This window comes from Pogoniulus pusillus, chromosome 5 (genome assembly GCF_015220805.1).
Source record: "Pogoniulus pusillus isolate bPogPus1 chromosome 5, bPogPus1.pri, whole genome shotgun sequence".
NCBI classification, from domain to species: Eukaryota; Metazoa; Chordata; class Aves; order Piciformes; family Lybiidae; genus Pogoniulus; species Pogoniulus pusillus.
The window spans coordinates 45,805,144-45,829,675 of NC_087268.1; the positions used below are offsets into that span (position 1 = coordinate 45,805,144).

A 24,532-nucleotide genomic window follows, 5' to 3' on the forward strand; every position below is an offset into this window, starting at 1 on the left:
GTTTGAAACAGGAAAGTAGAACAATACAATATAGGAATCAAAGTTTGCTTTTCACTCCCTGATGAAATTATGAAATCAGAACTTTCATCTATATTCTCTTTAAAACTACTTTCTTTCACGATTTTTGGCTTCCAGCCTACCAGCCTTTATGTCTGAGCCCTTTCCAGACAGTGCATTGCAATCTCATCTAAGAGAGAAAATTTGAAAAGAAATATTTGTTGGAATTTTTTTATTCTCGTTTTTAAAAGGTAAATCCCTATGAAATTCCTCAAAGTAAAACTGGCTATGCAACCTGATTTTAGTAAAATACCCCAATGCCCAAATTTTTGGCTTGTAGAAAAATAATTCATAGGATCATAGAATCAGCCAGGTTGGAAGAGACCTCCAAGATCATCCAGTCCAACCTAGCACCCAGCCCTATCCAATCAACCAGACCATGGCACTAAATGCCTCAGCCAGGCTTTGCTTGAACACCTCCAGGGACAGTGACTCCACCACCTCCCTGGGCAGCTCATTCCAATGCCAATCACTCTCTCTGTGAAGAACTTCCTCCCAACATCCAGCCTAGACCTTCCCCAGCACAATTGCAGATGCAGGAGCAGAACAAAGAAGGGGAAAGAAGGGGAAAGTAGGGGGAGGAAGAAAGAAAGAAAAGAAAGAAAAGAAAGAAAAGAAAGAAAAGAAAGAAAAGAAAGAAAAGAAAGAAAAGAAAGAAAAGAAAGAAAGAAAAGAAAGAAAGAAAGAAAGAAAGAAAGAAAGAAAGAAAGAAAGAAAGAAAGAAAGAAAGAAAGAAAGAAAGAAAGAAAGAAAGAAAGAAAGAGGAAGGAAGGAAGGAAGGAAGGAAGGAAGGAAGGAAGGAAGGAAGGAAGGAAGGAAGGAAGGAAGGAAGGAAGGAAGGAAGGAAGGAAGGAAGGAAGGAAGGAAGGAAGGAAGGAAGGAAGGAAGGAAGGAAGGAAGGAAGGAAGGAAGGAAGGCAACACAAACCCAAACAGAGCAGAAAACCAAATTCCCAAGTGTTAGTTCTATCAAAAGAGTTAGTTAACATCGCAGTTCCCAGTGATTATCTCATTAGAGCTCTGCATATTGCAAGTATTAAATAGAATCATAGAATCAGTAAGGATCAGAAGGGACCACAAAGATCATCTAGTTCAAAACCCCCTGCTATAGGCAGGAACACCCCAGCCTAAATCCGGCTGGCCAGAGCCTCATCCAGCCTGGCCTTAAACACCTCTAGGGATGGGAGGATAATTTACTATGGGAGGATAATTTACTATGTCACTTGATTTTGTTTCAAGCACTGGAGATTTCACCCTCTGAGCCTTTTCTTTTGAAACTGAAAACATCTTCTCCCCTGCAGCTGTAAGGTGCTTCCATCATCGATTGTCTCAGTGTGATGAGAAGCACTCACAGATAAAGCCCTGGGATTCTATCTGGTTGGTTTCCCACCTGTGGGTTTGGTTAACAGTACTCTGACCTCATCCATGTCAATATGTCCACAGTGATACTTGTACTAGAATGGGAGATTAATATTAGCAAAGAACTTGCTACTCAAGGGGGAAATCTCTCTTCAGATATGCACATATTAACATACTGGTTCTCAGTTTGTCCACAAGCCCTATTAATAGTTTTCAGATAACTTCTGAATGTTTAGTGCAGATGCTGACAGACAAAATTCTCTCTTTTTGTATTAATAAGACTCTCAGGGATTTGTCCCTTATACTGGAAAGTAAAATCAGAATCTAATGTGTTATCCAATGACTGTCAGAAGTTTACCCATGTAGTTTTTAGTGCATGTGGATTCATAAGCTTAGAAAGTATCCAACCCAAACTTCTCTGTGGAAAATGAAGGACTCCGTGATGTTTCTATATTAGGTTTATACCAGAACATTTTGTAACTGGAAGGAATAAAAAGTGTAAATATTATAATTAGAGATCTAAGTTTAGGACAGCTGCTTGACAGTACAGATGTGTAACTGAGTCATTTTAAACTCAAAGTTCTCATTGCTGTTAAATCTATACACTCATTTCATAGAATCATAGAATCAAGCAGGTGGGAAGAGACCTCCAAGCTCATCCAGTCCAACCTATCTCCAAGCCCTATCCAGTCAACTAGACCATGGCACTAAGTGCCTCATCTGCTTTCGCAACTAATCAAGTTGATATTTCATGTTGAAGCTTTGTACAGATCTGAAGTGTAGTTGCTGACTCCTTTAAAGGTACATTAGTTGTGAGTGTGATGAAATACTGCAGTTATGTTATTGTGTGTGTTTGAGGCTAATTGGAATATTGCAATGAGAGAAATTAGATTATTGGTTGTGGAAAAAAAAATAACCATAGGATCATAGAATCATAGAATCAAGCAGGTTGGAAGAGACCTCCAAGATCATCCAGTCCAACCTAGCATCCAGCCCTGTCCAATCAACTAGACCATGGCACTAAGTGCCTCATCCAGGCTTGGCTACAACACCTCCAGGGATGGTGACTCCACCACCTCCCTGGGCAGCCCATTCCAATGCAAATCACTCTCTCTGCCAACAACTTCCTCCTCACATCCAGCCTAAACCTCCTCCAGCACAACTTGAGACTGTGTCCCCTTGTTCTGTTGCTGATTGTCTGAGAGGAGATACCAACCCCACCTGGGTCCAACCTCCAGTCATTGGTTTGCTGAGAGGGATAAAAAGCCAAATGTCAACAATTTGTCCCACTCTGGTCTGGAATGCTGGATCTATTCACTTCCTTCTCACTCTGCTTTAGTACCTTTTCTACTAAGCTCAGCTAACAGAAAACAAAGTAAGCTTCATTGGTTGGTTTGTTTGTGTGGGAAAGCAGAGAGAGGAAGAGAATGTAGCTTTGAGCCCTTTTTGTCTGACTTTATTTGTCTGGGAGTGAGTTTAGATTTCTTATTTGTATATCATTGTAAATACTTGTAAATATGTTGTGTATATATAAATACTTGTAAATATATTGTGTATATATACACATAACTTTTGCTTTGCTGTAAATATAACTTCATCTCTACTTCCAAGTCACCTGAGCTAGTCTGGTAAATCCCATTAATGTGTATGAGGGAAGTTAGGAAGCCACCACAGCTATTAACACTGAAATGAATGATTACAGAAACACCAATAACACAAACTCAAAATGCAGAACTTTTTTAACATCTGCATGCAGCATTGGATGAAACAAAACTTTTTAGATATGAAAGCAACTCAGGTAAAATTTAATTGTAACAAAACTGCATTTTAATCCATACCACAACAGTTTGGTTCCTTTCCCTCTCTACTAACATATGGTATGACCATGAAATAGAATAATATCTGCAAAAAGAGTTTGATAGATCTTGTGTGACTGATACAGTTTTTAATCTTAAAGTTTCTATATAATGTATGCATCTAGGCCATGGCTATTTTTGCTCATTTATCTTTTAATTGGAAGAATAGGGAGGATCCTGACTGGTACTAAAGTTGTTCCATCTCAAGACTAGATATTTTTCAAGTGTAAAATTATCCTGTTGAAAGGTCTGTGTTTTGGACACAAGCAGAAAAACCTGAACATTTGCTTAGAATCATAGAATCATAGAATCATAGGATCATAGAATCAACCAGGTTGGAAGAGACCTCCAAGATCAGCCAGGCCAACCTAGCACCCAGCCCTATCCAGTCAACCAGACCATGGCACTAAGTGCCTCAGCCAGGCTTTGCTTGAACACCTCCAGGGTCAGTGACTCTACCATCACCCAGACTAGATTCAGATGATCTTGAAATTGATTGAAGCTTTATACTTACAGCTTAGCACAAGAGCCAAGCAGGTATTTACAATATCTATACAGCTAGAGACAGACATAGACAAGTTAAAAAGTAATACAGAAACACAACAGCCCTCACAGAAACCAGAGTGCCCAGGAGGGGCTGTCAACCACCCTTCCACCTTCTTCCCACCCCTCTACCTTACCCCAGACTTTGCCTTCTGTTCAATATGAGTTTGGAGGTTCAGACTGAGGGGTTAGGAAGCAGAAGGGTTAGCAACACAGACAGAAGGTTAGATTAGAGAGAAGTGCAGCCCCAAAGACAGAGAGCAAACTCTCTGTTATCTGTGTTTGTGTTCTTGTTACTATACATCTCAGCAAGCCTATGAGTGCAGCAGACATCACCACTGCTTCCTTTTCACAGCCTAGCATCTAATTCTTCTCACCCAAATATCCCAGCTGGGCTTAAACTAGCAGAATAGATTTTACAAGTATTTTTTAAGATATTTTTGGGGTTAATAAATTAATATTTTTAACTAATCCTTCTGCCAGTTATTAAATATTGATAATTCCATAACACTATCATAAGAGAATATGCATGTACAGTAGGCATAACTATTACTATTGTAAACCAAACATATTTTCTGACTAACTAGAAAAACATTCGTGAGCATATTTGATATTTAAGAAATATGATTGTGACAGCTATCCTAGTGTGTGGTAGGCCTGAATAGGCCAAAATAGGCTTATACATGTCCTGGCTTGCCCAGACATGGTTTTCTGCACTCCCTCCTTTTGTTTTGTGGAGAAGCAACCGTGGGAAAGAAGACAAAATAACCTGGAGCCACTGAGTCTAAGGACTCAGGCTTGCACAGACTTGTTTTACTCCTGTTTACATCCTGTGGTAAACCAGATACACACACTTGGCTTGTGATCTCTGACCTGATCCTGGTTCCTCTTGGCATGGAGGTTTGCAGGGGTTCAGGCAGGATCTCTTCCAGATGTACAGAGAGCACCGTGTTGGTGGCACTTTTCGCTACGTTGTGAGGCACTCAAATGCCTTCTCCTGGGAAACTTGAGGCAAAAAGGACTCTGTATTTCTTAATTTGATGAAAATCCTGTCCATACCATATCTACTGGGTTCAATAGCTCCAAGTGCTGGGTGCTGCACTTTGGCCACAACAACCCCATGCAGAGATACAGGCTGGGGTCGGAGTGGCTGAGAGCAGCCAGACAGAGAGGGATCTGGGGGTACTGATTGATACACTCCTGAACATGAGCCAGCAGTGTGCCCAGGTGGCCAAGAGAGCCAGTGGCATCCTGGCCTGCATCAGGAATGGTGTGGTCAGCAGGAGCAGGGAGGTCATTCTGCCCCTGTACTCTGCACTGGTTAGACCACACCTTGAGTACTGTGTTCAGTTCTGGGCTCCCCAGTTTAAAAGGGACGTTGAGATGCTTGAGCGTGTCCAGAGAAGGGCGACGAGGCTGGGGAGAGGCCTTGAGCACAGCCCTACAAGGAGAGGCTGAGGGAGCTGGGATTGGTTAGCCTGGAGAAGAGGAGGCTCAGGGGAGACCTTATTGCTGTCTACAACTACCTGAGGGGAGGTTGTGGCCAGGAGGAGGTTGCTCTCTTCTCTCAGGTGGCCAGCGCCAGAACAAGAGGACACAGCCTCAGGCTGCGCCAGGGGAGATTTAGGCTGGAGGTGAGGAGAAAGTTCTTCACTGAGAGAGTCATTGGACACTGGAATGGGCTGCCCGGGGAGGTGGTGGAGTCGCCGTCCCTGGGGCACTTTAAGGCAAGGTTGGACGTGGCACTTGGTGCCATGGTCTGGCCTTGAGCTCTGTGGTAAAGGGTTGGACTTGATGATCTGTGAGGTCTCTTCCAACCCTGATGATATTATGATACTGTGATACTATGATACTGTCTGAAAATAACAATAATTCTTTTGGGTTATTTCCAATATAGAGGAAGAAGCTCTCAATCAAAAATAGCAATCAGCAATGAATGAATAATCTGAACATTAACTCTGATTATCATTGATGTTCTTCAGTGGTACTCAGCTGCCACTGAAGTGTGTGGCAAATAAAGGACTTTCTATGAAAATAATCAGCCACAAATAGCTAAATAGATGATTCTGTGTCGATGTACAAATAAACCTCCCTTCTCTTGTCCAACTAATCAAGTTTGACTACTGGAAAACTATGAATGCAAAATGCTATTCTGATGGTTTGGGAGTTACCCACTCCTCCTGTCCCCCCACTCTTATGAAATCACCCAGACTAGACTCTGGAAATTAAGGAATGAAGCTTTATGTTCACAGCTTAGCACAATATCCAAGCAGATATTTACAATATGCATACAGCTATAGACAGAAATAGACAAGTAAAAAGCAATACAGAAACACAACAGCCTTCCCAGAAATCAGAGCCCCCAGGAGGGGCTCCCAACCACCTTTCCATCTTCTTTCCCACCTTATCCCAGACTTTGCCTTATGTGCAAGGTGAATTTGGAGAATTGGCTAGTGGGGGATAGAAGCAGAAGGATTAGTTAACACAAATCCAAGCAGAAGGGAAATACACACTCCCAGAGACAGACATACACTCTGTCATATCTATGTTTGTCTCCTTGTATTTATACATCTCAGCAAGCCTATAAGTGAAGCATACATCATCACTGTTTTCTTTTTTACAGCCTACTACCTAATTTCTCTCATTAAAATCTTCCAATTTGCCTCAAATTAATACACATATAAAAATAACTTTTTTTTCCAATATTAGTTTCTTGTTTTCATTTTGATTCGTCTTCTGGGCTGTGCAAGTTGGAACCCAGAAAATTCATGGTACAATCATAGAATCATAGAATCAAACAGGTTGGAAGATATCTTCAAGCTCATCCAATCTAACCTATCACCCAGCCCTGTCCAATCAATTGGACCAGGGGTCCTCAAACTTTTTAAACAGGGGGCTGGTCACTGTCCCTCAGACACTGTCAGGGGCCACACTATAGTTTGGTTCCAGCCCAGTAGTGTTGGGGGCTGGACTATAGTTTGGTTCCAGCCCAGCAGTGTCAGGGGCAGGACTATAGTTTGGTTCCAGCCCAGTAGTGTCAGGGGCAGGACTATAGTTTGATTCCAGCCCAGTAGTGTCAGGGGCAGGACTATAGTTTGGTTCCAGCCCAGTAGTGTCAGGGGCTGGACTATAGTTTGGTTCCAGCCCAGTAGTGTCAGGGGCAGGACTATAGTTTGATTCCAGCCCAGTAGTGTCAGGGGCAGGACTATAGTTTGATTCCAGCCCAGTAGTGTCAGGGGCAGGACTATAGTTTGGTTCCAGCCCAGCAGTGTCAGGGGCAGGACTATAGTTTGGTTCCAGCCCAGCAGTGTCAGGGGCTGGACTATAGTTTGGTTCCAGCCCAGCAGTGTCAGGGGCAGGACTATAGTTTGGTTCCAGCCCAGCAGTGTCAGGGGCAGGACTATAGTTTGGTTCCAGCCCAGCAGTGTCAGGGGCAGGACTATAGTTTGGTTCCAGCCCAGCAGTGTCAGGGGCTGGACTATAGTTTGGTTCCAGCCCAGCAGTGTCAGGGGCAGGACTATAGTTTGGTTCCAGCCCAGCAGTGTCAGGGGCTGGACTATAGTTTGGTTCCAGCCCAGTAGTGTCAGGGGCAGGACTATAGTTTGGTTCCAGCCCAGTCCTGGCGAGTGCTATCACCCAGCCCTATCCAGTTAACTAGAGCTATTTTTAAAGGAAAGTCTATATTTTTATACACTGATGGATTTCTTAAGGTTAAAAAGTAGAGGTTTACTTTTTGTTTTTTTGATATGAGAGATAAATAAATTTTCATGGTAAGATATTGAGTGCTGTGTCCAGTTCTGGGTTCCTCAATTCAAGAGAGATGTTGAGATACTGGAATGTGTTCAGAGAAGTGCGACGAAGCTGGTGAGAGGCCTGGGACACAAGCCCTACGAGGCTGAGGGATCTGGGGGTGTGCAGCCTGCAGAAGAGGAGGCTCAGGGCAGACCTCATTGCTGTCTACAACTCCCTGAAGGGAGGCTGTAGCCAGGTGGGTGTTGGCCTCTCCTGTCAGGCAACCAGCAATAGAACAAGGGGACACAGTCTCAAGCTGTGCCAGGGGAGGTCTAGGCTGGAGATTAGGAGGAAGTTGTTGTCAGAGAGAGTGATTGGGGTTGGAATGGGCTGCCCAGGGAGGTGGTGGAGGCACCATCCCTGGAGGTGTTCAAGCAAAGCCTGGCTGAGGCACTCAGTGCCATGGTCTAGTTGACTGGCTAGGGCTGGGTGCTAGGTTGGACTGGATGATCTTGGAGGTCTCTTCCAACCTGGCTGATTTTATAATTCTATGATATTCTGTCAGGTATCACTGCAATTTATATTGCTTAAATGAACATGATAGGAAAAAATAAAATAATTTTTTTTAAAAAGAGCCTATCTACACAACTGTAATTTAAGAGTTTTCTCTTCTGTCTGTGTGGAGCTCAATTACTTCTTAAAGACTTCATGGGCACCACCACACATTTCATGTGACCGTAACTGATGCAAGCTTATTTACACTGCCTGCTACAATATTACCATTTCCATGGATGCCAACATCAATTACCATCAGTGATTCTGAACAACATTGCAGTATTATCCAAATTACTTAGATTTACTGCAAGTCCAAGAGAAACATTAAGACAGAGGAGGTCTAGGCTGGATGTTAGGAGGAAGTTGTTGGCAGAGAGAGTGATTGGTATTGGAATGGGCTGCCCAGGGAGGTGGTGGAATCACCATCCCTGGAGGTGTTCAAGCAAAGCCTGTCTGAGGCACTTAGTGCCATGGTCTGGTTGATTGGAGAGTGCTGGGTGCTAGTTTGGACTGGATGATCTTGGAGGTCTCTTCCAGTGTCCAGCTTTTTTTTTTTTTTAATGACCATAACAATTTAGATGCTCCAACAGGAAGATAGGAGACAAAACAACTGCTTAAGGCAGTGGGCAGTTGAAGTCACTGTTTAGATAGGTCTTTTTGACTATAAGCAAAAAAATGGTGGTAGATAACATCTTGATAGATTGGATAATAAAAAGCAATTGGATGTTAATGAAAATTAGGTTAGTTAGGCAACATATAATAATTTACTTTAACAAGAATCCATTGCCAATAGATTTTAGTTCTAGAGAGAGGACTTCATTGTTTAAAGGCTGATTGGAAAACCTGTGCAGGAATACAGTAGAATAATATAACACATCATAGCTCTCCAGATAGAGAAATATTGCTAATAGTGAAACCCAAGTCTGATCATAGACACAGATGCCAAGATATTAAGCTTGCAGTTTTCATCCCCTATGAATGTTTGCATCTGAACAGATGATGTGTGATTTTGGACTCACCCTTTTGGCAGATCTGATCAGTAAAGATCTAAGAGACAGCTAGGCAATATTGTGCAAAGTGGTCTGGATGCAAATCCCTGTTAAAAGCAAATTGGAAAGAGTGGGTGAGTTGCAACAGAAAGTAATAATGATATTATTCTGCATGAGGTGTAGATACATTTTTTGCAACACACTGAAACACACAAACACATTTACCATTATCATTCTTCATTTATCATTAAAGAACTTGTGCTAGTTAGAGCCTAGCTGGGATGTTTTGATAAGAAGAATTAGATGCTAGGCTGTGAGAAGGAAATAGTGGTGATGTCTGCTGCACTCATAGGCTTGGTGAGATGGATAAATACAAGAACATAAACACAGATAACAGAGTTGCTCTCTGGTTTTGGCTGCCTCCCTTCTCTCCCTAACCTGCTGTCTGTGTGACTAATACCTCTTCTTCCTAATCCCCATAGTTTATCCTCCAAACTCACCTTGAACATAAGGTAAAGTCTGGGATAAAGTAGAGGGGTGGAAAGGAGAAAGAAGGGTGGTTGGGAGCCCCTCCTGGGCACTCTGGTTTCTGGGAGGGCTGTTGTGATTCTGTATTACTTTTCAGCTTGCATATTTCTGTCTAGAGCTGTATAGATATTGTAAATACCTGCTTGGATATGGTGCTAAGCTGTAAGTATAAAACTTCATTCTTAATCTCAGCTCAGCTGAGTCTAGTCTGGGTGATTTTCTTAAGTGGGAGAGGGGCAGATAATACCCAAACCATCACCATACTGTAGATACTTGCTTGTATATTGTGCTAAGCTGTGAATGTAGCTTCATTCCTTAATTTCCAGCTTGGCTGAGTCTAGTCTGGGTGATTTTCTTAAGTGTGGGGGGGGGGGGGGCAGGTACACCCAAACCATCACAGAAGTGATGTTCACTATTATGAAAATCATTTATGCATAGCTCTGACTTCAGTGTAAACCTGACCAAATAATGAAAAGAAATCTGTTCTTATTGTAAAAGAGCAGCGAATTGCTTACAGATATGTTAGAGTTTATTGGTGTTGCACAGATGTATATAATCACTGCTTTGCTCTGCTTGAAGAGCTGCCATCTGTCTTGGGATGTTTGCAGCATTGAATGGATACAACTCTATTTGTGTCTGAGAAACACTTACTCTTTCCCTGCCAATGTAAGCAGGATGGCATGACACATAATGAGATTCATCTTTTAATACCACTAATGTATTTATGTATTATAATTGCCTGTTCTGGGTTTGGCTGGGGTAGTGTTAGGTTTCCTGTTAGTAGCTGCTATGGTGTTGGGTTTTGGATCTGTGGTGAAAACAATGTTGATGTTACACTCAGGTTTTAACTATTGCTGAGCAATGTCTACACAGCATCAAGGCCTTTTCTGCCTATTCCCATGTTGCTCCACCAGTGAGGAACCTGAGTGCTCAAGAAGCTGGGAAGGGAAACATCTGGAACAGCTGACCCCAGGTGCACCAGGAGAGGTTCATAGAATCATAGACTCAGGCAGGGTTGGAAGGGACTATGCAAGACATTACAAAGTACTTCTTCACTGAGAGTGTTATCAAATGTTGGAATGATCTGTGCAGGGCAATGGTCGAGTCATTGTCCCTGGAGGTGTTTGAGTACCATATGGACTTGGCATTTAGGGACATAGTTTAATGTTGACCCTTTGGTGCTGTGTTGAGGGTTGAACTGGATGATCTTTGAGGTTTCTTCCAACTGGATGGACTCTGTGATCACAGAGAGATCCCCAAGCAGTGCTACAGTGGGTGTTGCAGCTGGGCTCCAACCCCAGCTCTTGAGTGTTATCTGCAGATAAGGGTCTCCCCTTCCCTGTCTGAGCTACAGTGCAAGCTAGGCCTTGACAGGCCCTGCTGAGCCAAGCCCCATTGTTGGGCTAGCCACTTGGCCTAACCTTCAACAGTCCTGTTTCCATGGCCCTGTATGACCATCTCAAGGCTATGTTTGACCCTAGTTTCCCTCACTGAGCTTGAATCTGAGCCCATAGCTCCCAGCACCTCAGACCTAGGGAGCTGCCAGCTCTGATGGTCTGCAAATTGAAAATATCATAGACTCACAGACTCATAGAATCAGTCAGGGTTGGAAGGGAGCGCAAGGATCAGCCAGTTTCAACCTCCTGCCTTGGCCAGGGACACCCTACCCTAGAGCAGGCTGCACACAGCCTCATCCAGCCTGGCCTCAAACACCTCCAGCCATGGGGCCTCAACCAGCTCCCTGGGCAACCCATTCCAGCCTCTCACCACTCTCATGATGAACAACTTCCTCCTCACAGCCACTCTGAATCTCCCCACCTTCAGCTTTGCTCCATTTCCCTCCAGTCCTCTCACTCCCTGACACCCTAAAAAGTCCCTCCCCAGCTTTTTTGTAGCCCCCTTCAGATCCTGGCAGGCCACGAGAAGGTCCCCTGGGAGCCTCCTCTTCTCCAGCCTGCACAGCCCCAACTCTTTCAGTCTGTGCTCACAGCAGAGCTGCTGCAGCCCTCTCAGCATCCTCCTGGCCCTGCTCTGGACACACTCCAGCATCTCCACATCCCTCTTGTAATGGGGGCTCCAGAACTGGATGCAGTACCCCAGGTGAGGTCTCAGCAGAGCACAGCAGAGGGGGAGAATCACCTCCCTCCACCTGCTGGCCACACTTCTCCTGATGCAGCCCAGCACCTGGTTGGCTCTCTGGGCTGCAAGTGCACACTGCTGGCTCAGTATATGTGTATGTATGAAAATGTATATGTGTGTATATATATATATATGTATATTTACAGGTACTATTTGATCTCCTGAACTGGATTTAAGTTCAGCTTGAAACTCAGACTTCACACAATCAGTGTTCTGCAATCTACTTAAGATACATGCAGATCTTCCTGACTGTACTTATTGTAGCAGTGCACATATTAAATGCTCTGTATGTTAATAAATTAAAATAGCTCACTTTTCATTACATCATAGTAGAACATTTTCTTGTGATTATCTCCTAAATCATGCAAACACATTTTATTCAATCTCTTGTGACAGAGGGATATTTTATTCATCATGAAGTCTATATGTAGCTTTTTTTCTCAGGTTTTAGTCACTCAAAATGCTCTTCTGAGAAACTACTTCTATTTGCCAACCACTTCACTGGAAAAAATATTTGCATGGATTAGGGGAAATCTTTCTTAAAGTTGCAATGTGAATTCTGATACTTAAAATTAAAAACTAAGATATTGAAATGGTCTCTTTATTATAACTTAAGCATCATTGTAAAGACTAAGAAATTGAAATTATCTTTTTATTATAACTCAAGCATCATTGTCAGAACCACTAATTTACAGGCTAATTGCCTACTGTATAAAACTAGTGTCCAACAGTCAGAAAATATCCTTAAAACCAAAATAAAAGACTAAGAAATTGAAATGATCTCTTTATTATAACTTAAGCATCATTGTCAGAACCACTAATTTACAGGCTAACTGCCTACAGTACAAAACTAATGTCCAATAGTCAGAAAATATCCTTAAAATCAAAATAAAAGATAAGAAATTGAAATTATCTTATTATAACTGAAGCATCATTGTCAGAACCACTAATTTACAGGCTAATTGTCTACTGTACAAAACTAGTGTCCAGTAGTCAGAAAATATCCTGAGCTTCTCTTGATCAAAATGATGCAATATGAGTCTACAACTACCTGAAAGCACATTGTAGCTAGGTGGGGGTTGGCCTCTTCTCCCAGGCAACCAGCAATAGAACAAGAGGACACAGTCTCAAGTTGTGCCGGGGTAGGTCTAGGCTGGATGTTAGGAGGAAGTTGTTGGCAGAGAGAGTGATTGGCATTGGAATGGGCTGCCCAGCGAGGTGGTGGAGGCACCGATGCTGGAGGTCTTCAAGAAAAGACTGGATGAGGCACTTAGTGCCATGGTCTGGTTGATTGGCTAGGGCTGGGTGCTAGGTTGGACTGGATGATCTTGGAGGTCTCTTCCAACCTGGTTGATTCTATGAGAGAAAAATTCCATCTTAGTTACAGGATGTCTGTCATTCAGGAATCTGGATGTCAGGAGCAACATCTCATGATCTTCGAAATCAAACTGGGAGGCAAGTGGATGAAGACTTAGTCGATGAGTATATATATTGGCAGCTGTGGAAATTCAAACACCCACTACACATGAAAGAAACTAAATTTAGATGAATTAATGAGGAAGTCAATGGCATCTCTAGGGAAACAGTAACCATGGTCTGCTGTGATGACATCCCAGAGGACTTCAGTGATTGCTTTTTCCTTGTAAAGTCATGCTAGATCTTACACTGAAGGGGTTGGAGATAACTTTATTAGTAAATATGCAGACTAGAGAGAGAGAAGAAATCCATAAGCCAGTCAAAGCTTCTCTCCCCATTGTGCCCTAGCTGTGAGACAGCGCAAAGGAGTATTTCAATCAACCACTTCTCTCCGAGCAACCAGGGGTATTAGAAGACAAATGTGCTGTTCCTCATAACTTTCTGGTTTTCTTTAAGAATTGGTGAGCCTTTGCTGTGTCCCAGCAATCTCACACTGATGTCTCCCCCTGTTCCACTCTGCTGACACCTCACCTGGAGTACTGTCTCCAGTTCTGGAGCCCCTATTACAGGAAAGATATGGACACCCTGGGAGTGTATCCAGAGAAGGGCCACAAAGATGATCAGAGTGCTGGAGCACCTCTCCTATGAAGATAGGCTGATACAGTTGGGGCTGTTCAGTCTGGAGAAGAGAAGGCTTCAAGGAGACCTTATTGTGGCCTTTTGGTATCTGAAAGGGGCCTACAAGAAAACTGGTGAGGGACTTTTTAGGCTATCAGGGAGTGACAGGACTAAGGGGAATGGAGCAAACCTAGAAGTGGGTAGATTCAGATTGAATGTTAGGAAGAAGATCTTCAGCACGAGAGTGGTGAGATCCTGGAATGGGTTGCCCAGGGAAGTGGCCAAAGCCTCATCCCTGGAGGTGTTTAAGGCCAGGCTGGCTGAGGCTGTGTGCAGCCTGCTCTAGGGTAGGGTGTCCCTGCCCATGGCAGGGGGGTTGGAACTGGCTGATCCTTGTGGTCCCTTCCACCCCTGACTGATTCTATGACTCTATCTCCATCTCCTTCAATATCCAAACTAGGATATCTATTGCACCTATTGTGATCCTTTCTTAGGCATCAGATTCCATTTTATTTTTTCCTGGAGGGACCTGAGTAAAAGCTGAGGCCTTTTCTCAGAGTATGGTCAGGATGTAGTTAAACACCTAGGGAACAAGAGGTCACACACCCTACCTTGCAGCGCACATATAACCAGCATGAAATAGGTTTGGCATTTAAATAGATAAAGCATCCTTGTGTGTGTGTGTGTGTGTGTGTGTGTTTCTGTCATCCTTTCACTTAAAGTATCAAAAATACTGAATACATTTCAGGCTTCCACTGTTATAAGGAGGTATTATGTTAATTTTTTAATCTGGGGTTTGGATGCCTTTCACCTGATTATTATGTACCTGTGACAGGTGAAAAGAGAGGAAGAAAAGTGAAATACAGAGATTAAAAGAGATGATTAAGACCTTTTTTCTTTCAGGCTTGATTCAATAGCTCTGGGGAATCTGGTGCTTTTCTAATGAGTGCTGCTCTCAGCCATCTTACTCCTGTCTAATAAGACAAACAGGTCCAGAGAGATCATGTCAAAGATAAATGGTTCAGAGGGAGATTGTATTTAAAACAGTTCTCCACACAGCTTCCCTGCTCTGTCTCCATTATTTCTTCTGTGTTATAGTGTTCTTGAGCATAAACTGTAGGAAAGGCATGAAAGTAACATTTATGTTAGGCAGAGAAATACTTCTTTGGATGGTTCTCTGCACTTAATATCTCTCACCATGTGTGGGAAGCTTTCTCCTGCAGCGGAGCATGAAATGTAAACATCAGGCCCTGTGATGGGAAGTGTCCTTGGGTCTTACTGATTCCCAGGGGCCTAAGCTGGCAACCATGAGCAACCCACGCACAGCTGTCAGGGGGTGGAATCTGCCGGCCCCTGGGGCGGACGCAGCCCCAAGGGGGCTGACCCTGGCCAGCCCCCCTGGGTGGTACTCACAGGTTGTTTACCACAGGTAACCTATCTCTGCCTTACACATAACTTGGGGCCAATCTGTACTGTCCACTTCTGCCAGCCCCAGGCTGGCTGGAAACACCTCCTCTGAGCACTATATAAGATGCTGCACTACCCTAATAAAGCTGTACTGATGTACTGATGCACAGATGCCTGGAAGCTGCTGTCTCGAGTCGTCAGTACCCCGATCTCGCCTCTCGCCAGCCTCCGTACCCCGACAACCATGTTTAATGCCTCTCAATAGCATCCTGGCCTGCATCAGGGGCAGTGTGGCCAGTAGGACAAGAGAGGTTATTCTTCCTCTGTACTGCTCACGCCACACCTTGAGTGCTGTGTCCAGTTCTGGGCTCCTCAATTCAAGAGAGATGCTGAGGTGCTGGAAGGTGTCCAGAGAAGGGTGACAAAGCTGGTGAGGGGCCTGGAGCACAAACCCTGTGAGGAGAGGCTGAGGGAGCTGGGGGTGTGCAGCCTGCAGAAGAGGAGCCCATTCCAATGCAAATCACTCTCTCTGCCAACAACTTCCTCCTAACATCTAGCCTAGACCTGTCCTGGCACAACTTGAGACTGTGTTCCCTTGTTCTGTTCCTGGTTGCCTGGCAAAAGAGACCAACCCCCACCTGGCTACAGCCTCCCTTCAGGTAGTTGCAGACAGCAATGAGCTCTGCCCTGAGCCTCCTCTTCTTCAGGCTGCACACCCCCAGCTCCCTCAGCCTCTCCTCACAGGGAAGGTTTAGATTTGAAAGCTTTCTTTTGTTTTCTGTCAAAGGGAATCATGTGCTCTTGTTACATACTAAATCGTGATTCATCCAGAGACATTCATTAGCCTCACTTTTTCCTGGCATATACTGACCTACAGGTGTATTGATAATTTCATTAGCTGGGAGTTTGTCTGCATGAGAGGGCAAAGTTTTACCTTTCTTTCAGGATTCCTGTAAGTGATGCTTTCAGTGTACAGTAATTCTGGAAACGGCATTTTTTTAGGCAGAAAATGCTGATCTACTGTCTCCTATAAAATAATTCTTCAAAGTGCTGCTTGAAAAAGTCCTGGCTTGTGGGAATGACTGATTAATTGTAGGATTTAAGAAGATAGCATGAACAGAACCTGAACTATGCAAAAGGTTAGCTCTTAGAAAGCTTTGGATTGACCATAAAATGCCATATGCCTAGTCTTATCTTGCATAATAACATCACTTATCAAAGTATGATTATGTCTGAGACTGCTAAAACTTCTAGAGATTATTGATGGGGAGGGACTTCTTAGGCTCACAGGGAATGACAGGACTGGGGGGAATGGAGCAAAGCTGGAGGTGGGGAGAGTCAGAGTGGACATGAGGAGGAAGTTGTTGAGCATGAGAGTGGTGAGAGGCTGGACTGGGTTGCCCAGGGAGGTGGTTGAGGCCCCATGGCTGGAGGTGTTTAAGGCCAGGCTGGCTGAGGCTGTGTGCAGCCTGCTCTAGGGTAGGGTGTCCCTGGGCATGGCAGGGGGCTTGGAACTAGATGATCCTTGTGGTCCCTTCCAACCCTGACTGATTCTATGATTGTATTCTATAAAGAATTCTAAGATGCAGAGATATATAATGTAGTCGTTCAGGACTAGGGGGAATGGAGCAAAGGTGGAGGTGAGTAGGTTCAGACTGGACCTTCCTCCTACTGAAGAGGAAGTTGTTCAGCATGAGAGTGGTGAGAGCCTGGAATGGGTTGCCCAGGGAGGTGGTTGAGGCCCCATCCCTGGAGGTGTTTAAGGCCAGGCTGAATGAGGCTGTGGGCAGCCTGCTCTAGGGTAGGGTGTCTCTGCCCATGGTAGGGAGGTTGGAACTGGCTGATCCTTGTGGTGCCTTCCAACCCTGACTGATTCTATGATTCTATTGGATGGGACAGGAGGAGTGACACAGATCTATTCATTAACAAGTAAAAACTGATTTGTGATGTAATGGAACACTTGTGAAATGATGAAGTGACTGGGGCTTGTTTAGCCAACACAAGAGGCATTTGCAGGAGAAACTGACATCAGCTATGGATTTCAAGATATATTGTTGGTGTACTGAACCATAGAATAGAATCATACAATCAACCAGGTTGGGAGAGACCCCCAACATCATCATACCTGCTTGGATCTTGTGCTAAGCTGTAAATAGAAAGCTTCATTCTGTAATTTCCAGCTGCTGAGTCTAATCTGAGTGATTTTCTTAAGTGTGGGGCAGCAGGTAACACACAAACCATCACACCATGCAGGCTAAATTATCACTGAAATCCATCAAGGTCACTTTGGCATTGTCACTGTTAAGATTCCTATGAAAATTAGTTCAGACAGTTTGGGGTAGAGCAGAGTTAGGGTTTTCTTCCCTTATTCAGTGTCCTCTAACAAGAAGAGACATTCACTCTGTACTTAGTGATTTACTTACCCTCCAGAAACACAACAGGATTATTTTGTTGGAAGAGGAAAAAAAATGAAAGCTGAGTGCCCTTAAGGCCACACTCTTTCAGGGCTGCCAATATGCCAAACTGGGAGTCTGCAAAGGATTTGATCTTCTATTAAATGTAATGAGAATTACTATTTAATGTATGGATTTTTTTAGTTTAACAGGATCAGGGAATGTTAGGGGTTGGAAGGAACTCAAGGAGATCAAGGCCAACTCCCCTGCCAGAGCAGGACAATGCTATCTAACACAGAGCACACAGGAACACATCCAGACAGGGCTTGAAAGGCTCTAGTGAAGGAGACTCCACAACCTCTCTGGGCAGCCTGTGCCAGTGCTCTGTGACCTTTACAGTAAAGAAGTTCCCCCTTGTGTTGAGGTGGAACCTCTTTTGCTGCAGCTTACACCCATTGCTCCTTGTCCTATCCCAGGGAGCAGTGAGCAGAGCCTGTGTCCCCCCTCCTGGCAGCCTTCAGATACTTATAGACATTTATCAAATCCCCTCTCAGTCTTCTCTTCTCCAGACTAAGCAGCCCCAGGTCCCTCAGCCTCTCCTCATCAGCCATGCCCTCCTGTCCCCTCACCATCCTCCTAGCCCTCTGCTGGACCCTCTCCAGCAGTTCCCTGTCCCTTTTCAACTGGGGAGCCCAAAACTGAGCATAGTATTCAATATGAGGTCTCAGCAGGGCAGAACAGAGGGGCAGGAGAACCTCCCTTGATCTGCTGGACACACTGCTCCTAATACACCCCAGGATCCCTTTGGCCTTCTTGGCCAGCAGGGCACATTGCTGTGCCATGGGTAACTTGTTAGCCACCAGGACCCCCAAGTCCCTCTCCACAGAGCTGCTCTCCAGAAGATCACCTCCCAGCCTGTACTGCTGCAGTTTATTATTCCTCCCCAGGTGCAGGACTCTGCACTTGTCCTTGCTGAACCTCATCTGGTTCCTCTGTGCCCAGGTTTATTTGGTTTGTTGGTTTTTGATTGGTTGTTTAACTTCAGTGACAGCAACATCCAGAGCTGGATGAAATATAAGTCCAGACTGCTAAACTGAATCTCCATACCTAGATGTTTCCAGAATCCTTCAGGCTTGAAAACATTGATTCCTGATCTTGTATATCAAAATATAAGTTTTAAAGACAACTATTGAACTCTCTTATTATCACCAGCAGGCCTTTACAGATGTATTGTCTGACTACCATTATGTGGGATGCAGGGGAGCACAGGAGAGAGAGTGACATCAATTCAGCATTTACAGCAGATGGGAATCAAATGAGACTGGGGAAAGTTGCTTACTGAGTGGGGATTTATGTCATAGCTGCGTAAGCCTGCAAGGGACCTGGGGGTAGTGGTAGATAGTAGCTGAACATGAGCCAGCAGTGTGCCCCTGGCACAACTTGAGACTGTGTCCCCTTGTTCTGTTGCTTCTTGCCTGGCAGAAGAGACCAACCCCACCTGGCTACAGCCTCCCTTCAGGTAGTTGCAGACAACAATGAGGTCTGCCCTGAGCCTCCTCTTCTGCAGGCTGCACACCCCCAGCTCCCTCAGCCTCTCCTCACAGGGCTGTGCTCCAGGACCCTCACCAGCTTCATCACCCTTCTCTGGGCACCTTCCAGCACCTCAACATCTCTCTGGAATTGAGGAGCCCAGAACTGGACACAGCACTCAAGGTGTGGCCTGAGCAGTGCTGAGTACAGGGGAAGATTAACCTCCCTTGTCCTGCTGGCCACACTCTTCCTGATACAGGCCAGGATGCCATTGGCTCTCTTGCCCACCTGGGCACACTGCTGGCTCATCTTCAGCTACTCTCTACCAGCACCCTCAGCTCCCTCTCTGCCTGGCTGCTCTCAGCCACTCTGTCCCCAGCCTGTAGTGCTGCTTGATGTTGTTGTGGCCAAAGTACAGAACCCTGCATTTGGCCTTGTTCAGTCTCATCCCATTGTCCTCTCTCCTCTCATCCCTCTGTCCATCCAGCCCTCTGCAGGGCTTTCCTACAAGCAGATGATAAAATTGGGGAAAAAAACTATATCCCATTATGGCTTTTCTATATAATCAATCAGCCTGCAGCATGTACATGTAGATCCAGGAATGCTAAAAGTGTCTTATGTCTCTGGATATAGATGTAACCTTATTCATGAGTCTTAGAGGAATGAATGAGTTTTATTTAGAGACCTGTGTTATTGAACTTAGAGTAAAATCTATGCCACTATCTTAAACTAGACACTTTTATTTCAAAGGGCTAAATGTTTATGGGATCGACTTGATTTTCATTCTCAGACAGATCTGAATTAATTAATCTGGAAGTTAATTAAATAATCAAACCATTTAATTTGGGAACACCATGCAAACAGCTATGCCTGAATACATTTAGTTGGTTTGGAGACCCATTATTTCCACAGTCTCTTCAGTATGACACCAAAAAGATTATGCAAAGCATCTATTCAAAGTCTTCACTTTTCTACTTTACTATGCAGTGCTCAACATTGTTCCAAGGGCTGCTCAAGTGTGGCAGTAGCCAAACCACAGTAAGCTGCTACCTCACACTCCTCTGCATGGCAATTTGTGTTTCAGCAGCTGATTGCAGAGTATGTACCAAACAAAAAGCTGCATGTTTTACACACAGCTGAATGGACAAGCATGGTGCACAATTATAGCCATTAGCAGCTTTGTAGCATTTATTTTCTTTATTATATGTTGGGAATTGGCTGAAGGGGAGGGGACACGAGTCCCTAGAAGCTTGTACAATCAGGCCCTTGATGTGAGGTCTGAGTGTATTGAAACGCAGCTGCAGTAGTGGATGTCCAGAGAAGGGCAACAAAGCTGGTGAGGGGCCTGGAGCACAAATCCTATGAGGAGAGGTTGAGGGAGCTGGGCCTGTTTAGCCTGGAGAGGAGGAGGCTCAGGGGTGATCTTATTACTGTCTACAACTACCTGAAGGGGCATTGTAGCCAGGTGGGGGGTGGCCTCTTCTCCCAGGCAACCAGCAATAGAACAAGGGGACACAGTCTCAAGTTGTGCCAGGGTAGGTCTAGGCTGGATGTTAGGAAGAAGTTCTTCACAGAGAGAGTGATTGGCATTGGAATGGGCTGCCCAGGGAGGTGGTGGAGGCACCGTCCCTGGGGGTCTTCAAGAAAAGACTGGATGAGGCACTCAGTGCCATGGTCTGGTTGATTGAATAGGGCTGGGTGCTAGGTTGGACTGGATGATCTTGGAGGTCTCTTCCAACCTGGCTGATTCTATGATTCTATGATTCTTTGTGAAGAAGCTCAAAGGCATTTGTCCTTGAGCCTTCTGATAAACAACTTCTGTGGGTCTGTGTCCAGTTTAGGAGGGAAGTTAACTTCAGCAGGAAACACAAGTAGGAGGAACATGCAAATTCCAGTCTTTAGATGTGCCAATTGCTAATTAACAATGCTGCACTGCATGATGGGTTTGCACTAACTGGGGTCACACCAACCTGAAAGTTGATGCTCTGAAACTTGAAGCCTGATGCTGTCAATAAACCTCAGATTGTCTCGAAGCTAGCTCATATTGAGTCATCTCCTGACTTTCCTGACCCCTCAGTTATATGCTGTGAGAAGGCAGAGAGCCTGGGAAGTTTGAGCAGAGCTATAGACTGCTAGCACAACAGAACAAATCAAGTAGGTTGAAAGCTATAAATGCCCAGTTTCTGAACATGTGTGCTAGGTTGAAGCTAGCTAGAATGTTTTAGTGAGAAGAATTAGGTTACAGGCTGTGAAAAGGAAACAATGGTGATGTCTGCTGCACTCATAGGCTTGCTGAGATGGATAAGAACAAGAACACAAATATAGATAAGAGAGTCTCTCTCTGGGCTTTGTGGGCTGCACTTCTCTCTCTAACCTAACCTGCCATCTGTGTGACTAATCCATCTGCTTCCTAACCCACCCTGGCTGATCCTCCAAGCTACCTTGAGCATAAGGCAAAGTCTGGGGTAAGGTAGAGGGGTGGGAGGAAGGTGGAAGGGTGGTTGGGAGCCCCTGCTGGGGACTGACTTCTGGGAAGGCTGTTGTGTTTCTGTATTACTTTTTAACAGATGTATATATTCTGCATATAACTGTATATACTGTAACTATCTGCTTGTATATTGTGCTAAGCTCTAAGTATAAAGCCTCCTTCAATTTCCAGAGCTGCTGAGTCTAGGCTAGCTGATTTTCCACTGTGGAGGGTAGGTGACACCCAGACCATCACAACATGGAATCTCTTCAGTCAGTGTAGAAATATTGGATGCTTCTGCCTGTCAGGGTGAAACTTTTCTAAGCATTTATGGAAAGAGAAAGTCTGCTGCCTAAGGCAATTCACAATGAAAGCTTCAGACTTCTATAGAGCTTAATCTCCTACATTAACAGATGTTTTACAGGATTCCAGGCTTGGTCTGAGATATTTAAATAAGATAATACCACATTTCTGATAAACTCCTGCTTCCAGACACCCCACTGATATTTTTAATCTCTTGCCCAGCAAAACTGGGGGGTGGGGGTTCAGGGTTTGGGTTTCTCTTGTGCTGACTTATTAGAATTATTATTCCTCTTCTACTAATCCTATCTTTAGTTATTTTTAATTGTCTCCAGAAACACAGTAGAAATATATAAGCAATGATAAGAAGCTGAATGCTGATTAAACCAAATGGGGATTGAAATATCCCTGCTGTTATAATCCTGTGCTGTATAAGCAATCTGAAGGAATGAAAGACATGGAAGCATGGTCAGCTTCAAACTATTTTGAGGTTTATGCCAGTTTAAGAGTGATATTTAAGCTTCAGCAACCACACCTGTTTGATAACTACATAAGCTTGTAATAGACTAAAGACATAATACATTTTATTCAGGAGAAAATCTCAGTATGTGTAATGACTTACAGAAAATGAGACCTCACAACAGGCAGAGTGTTATCAGGTAAGGCATGTTTAATCAGCGCTGGGTGGCAAGGGGAGGTCCTCCTCCAAAGCCCTTGCACATCTTCACCTGGCTCAGGTAGAATGTTTATGCTACAAGATCATACCTATTCAGTACAGGGGTAAGGTTATTACAATTAGATCTGGGAATAGGTGGAGTTATTACAATCAGATCCTGGAACTCATTTCCATACTGTTCCATCTCTTGACACATGTTCATTGCCACCTGGTGGTCGCCTTTTGGGGTCTTTGGGAGGAAGGCTGACGTTCTCCTCAGTCTGACCTCTCTACCTTTCATCCACCTGCCATCAGTTGTGGGGCACTTTCTTGGCTGGAGTATCCAATGTTCTCATCTTCAAATACAGTATTCTTCTTCTCCACGAGAGTGTTTCAAGACCCTCCCAAGCTTAACTGCCCTCCTTTGTGTTTATCTATGTGCTAGTTTGTAGCTAGCTACAATGTTTTGGTGAGAAGAACTAGATTACAGGCTGTGAAAGAGAAACAAGGGTGATATCTACTTCACTCATAGGCTTGCTGAGATGTATAAGAACAAGAGTACAAACATAGATAAGGCATTTGGGCACTGCCTGGGCTCTGGGCTTCATTTCTCTCTAACCTCACTTACCATATCTCTGATTAATCCATCTGCTTCCTAACCCCCCTGGCCGAACCTCCATTCTTCCTTGGGGCACAAGGCAATGTCTAGGGTAAGGTTGAGGGGTGGGAGAAGGTGGAAGGGTGGTTGGGAGCCCCTCCTGGGGACTCAGGTTTCTGGGAGGGCTGCTGTGTTTCTGTATTACCTTTTCCCTTGTCTATTTCTGTCTATAACTGTATACACTGTAAATATCTGCTTGTGTATTGTGCTAGCTGTAAATATAAGCTTCATTCAATTTCCAGAGCTGGCTGAGTCTAGTCTGGGTGATTTCCAAAGTGGGGGGGACAGGGAACACCCAAACCACCACAATCTGATTGATGATGCTTCATATCAGTGTTCACACAGTTAATGATTTAACTAGCTTTCTATACTCTATGTTCTCTATCCCTTTTCCCATATCAGTAGGATGCTACAACTTTCTCTGCTTCCAGCTCTGTAATGGGTTGACCTTGGCTTCATGTGAGATGCCCATCAAATGTCCTCTATTGGTCCTGCTCCTGAGTTGGGCAGAGAACAGAAAATACAACTAAAGGCTTAAGGGTCAAGATAAAGACAGATATTGGTCAAAACAAGACCAATTACTCTCGCATGCAAACCAGACTTGACTTGGGGAAATTAGTTTAATTTATTGCCAATGAAATCAGAATAGGATAATAAAACCCAAACTCAAATCTTAAAACACATTTCTCCCATCCCTCCATTCCTCCCAGGCCTAACTTTACTTCCAAATTCTGTACCTCTTCTTTCTGTTGCACTGCAGGGAACAGGGAAGAGGGGCTGCAGTTAGTTTATCATGTGTTGTTTCTGCTGCTCCTTCTTCCTCAGATGGTGGACTTCTCACACTCCTCCCTGGCTCTAGTATGGTGAGTCTCCCACGGAAGGCGGTCAGTCCGTCGTAAGATGGCAGTCTTATGGCAGCCTCTCACCACTCTCATGCTGAACAACTTCCTCCTCACATCCAATCTGAATCTCCCCTGCTCCAGCTTTGCTCCATTCCCCCCAGTCCTGTCACTCCCTCACAGCCTGAAAAGTCCCTCCCCAGCTTTTGTGTAGCCCACTTCAGATCCTGGAAGGCCACAAGAAGGTCACCTGAGAGCCTCCTCTTCTGCAGCCTGCACAGCCCCAACTCTTTCAGTCTGTGCTCACAGCAGAGCTGCTGCAGCTCTCTGAGCATCCTCCTGGCCCTTCTCTGGACAGGCTCCAACATCTCCACATCCCTCTAGCCATAGGGGCTCCAGAACTGGATGCAGTGCAGTAGCAAGCAAAGGAGCAGATTCTGAGCATGCTTATTCACAGGGCTTTATTTAACAGAGTAAACAGTGAGTCTGACT

General features: G+C 44.5%; 1 long non-coding RNA gene across 1 annotated transcript in view; it reads right to left on the bottom strand.

The window, feature by feature from the left end:
- Positions 1–6,151: 6,151 nt before the first annotated feature.
- LOC135175732 (uncharacterized) overlaps positions 6,152–24,532 on the bottom strand; it is a 52,299-nt gene continuing 33,918 nt past the window's right edge. The window contains exons 4-5 of the long non-coding RNA XR_010302463.1: positions 9,121–9,197; positions 6,152–6,264 (exon numbers count right to left, since the gene is read on the bottom strand). This is a non-coding gene — a long non-coding RNA (uncharacterized LOC135175732). The remainder of the gene's footprint in view (positions 6,265–9,120; positions 9,198–24,532) is intronic.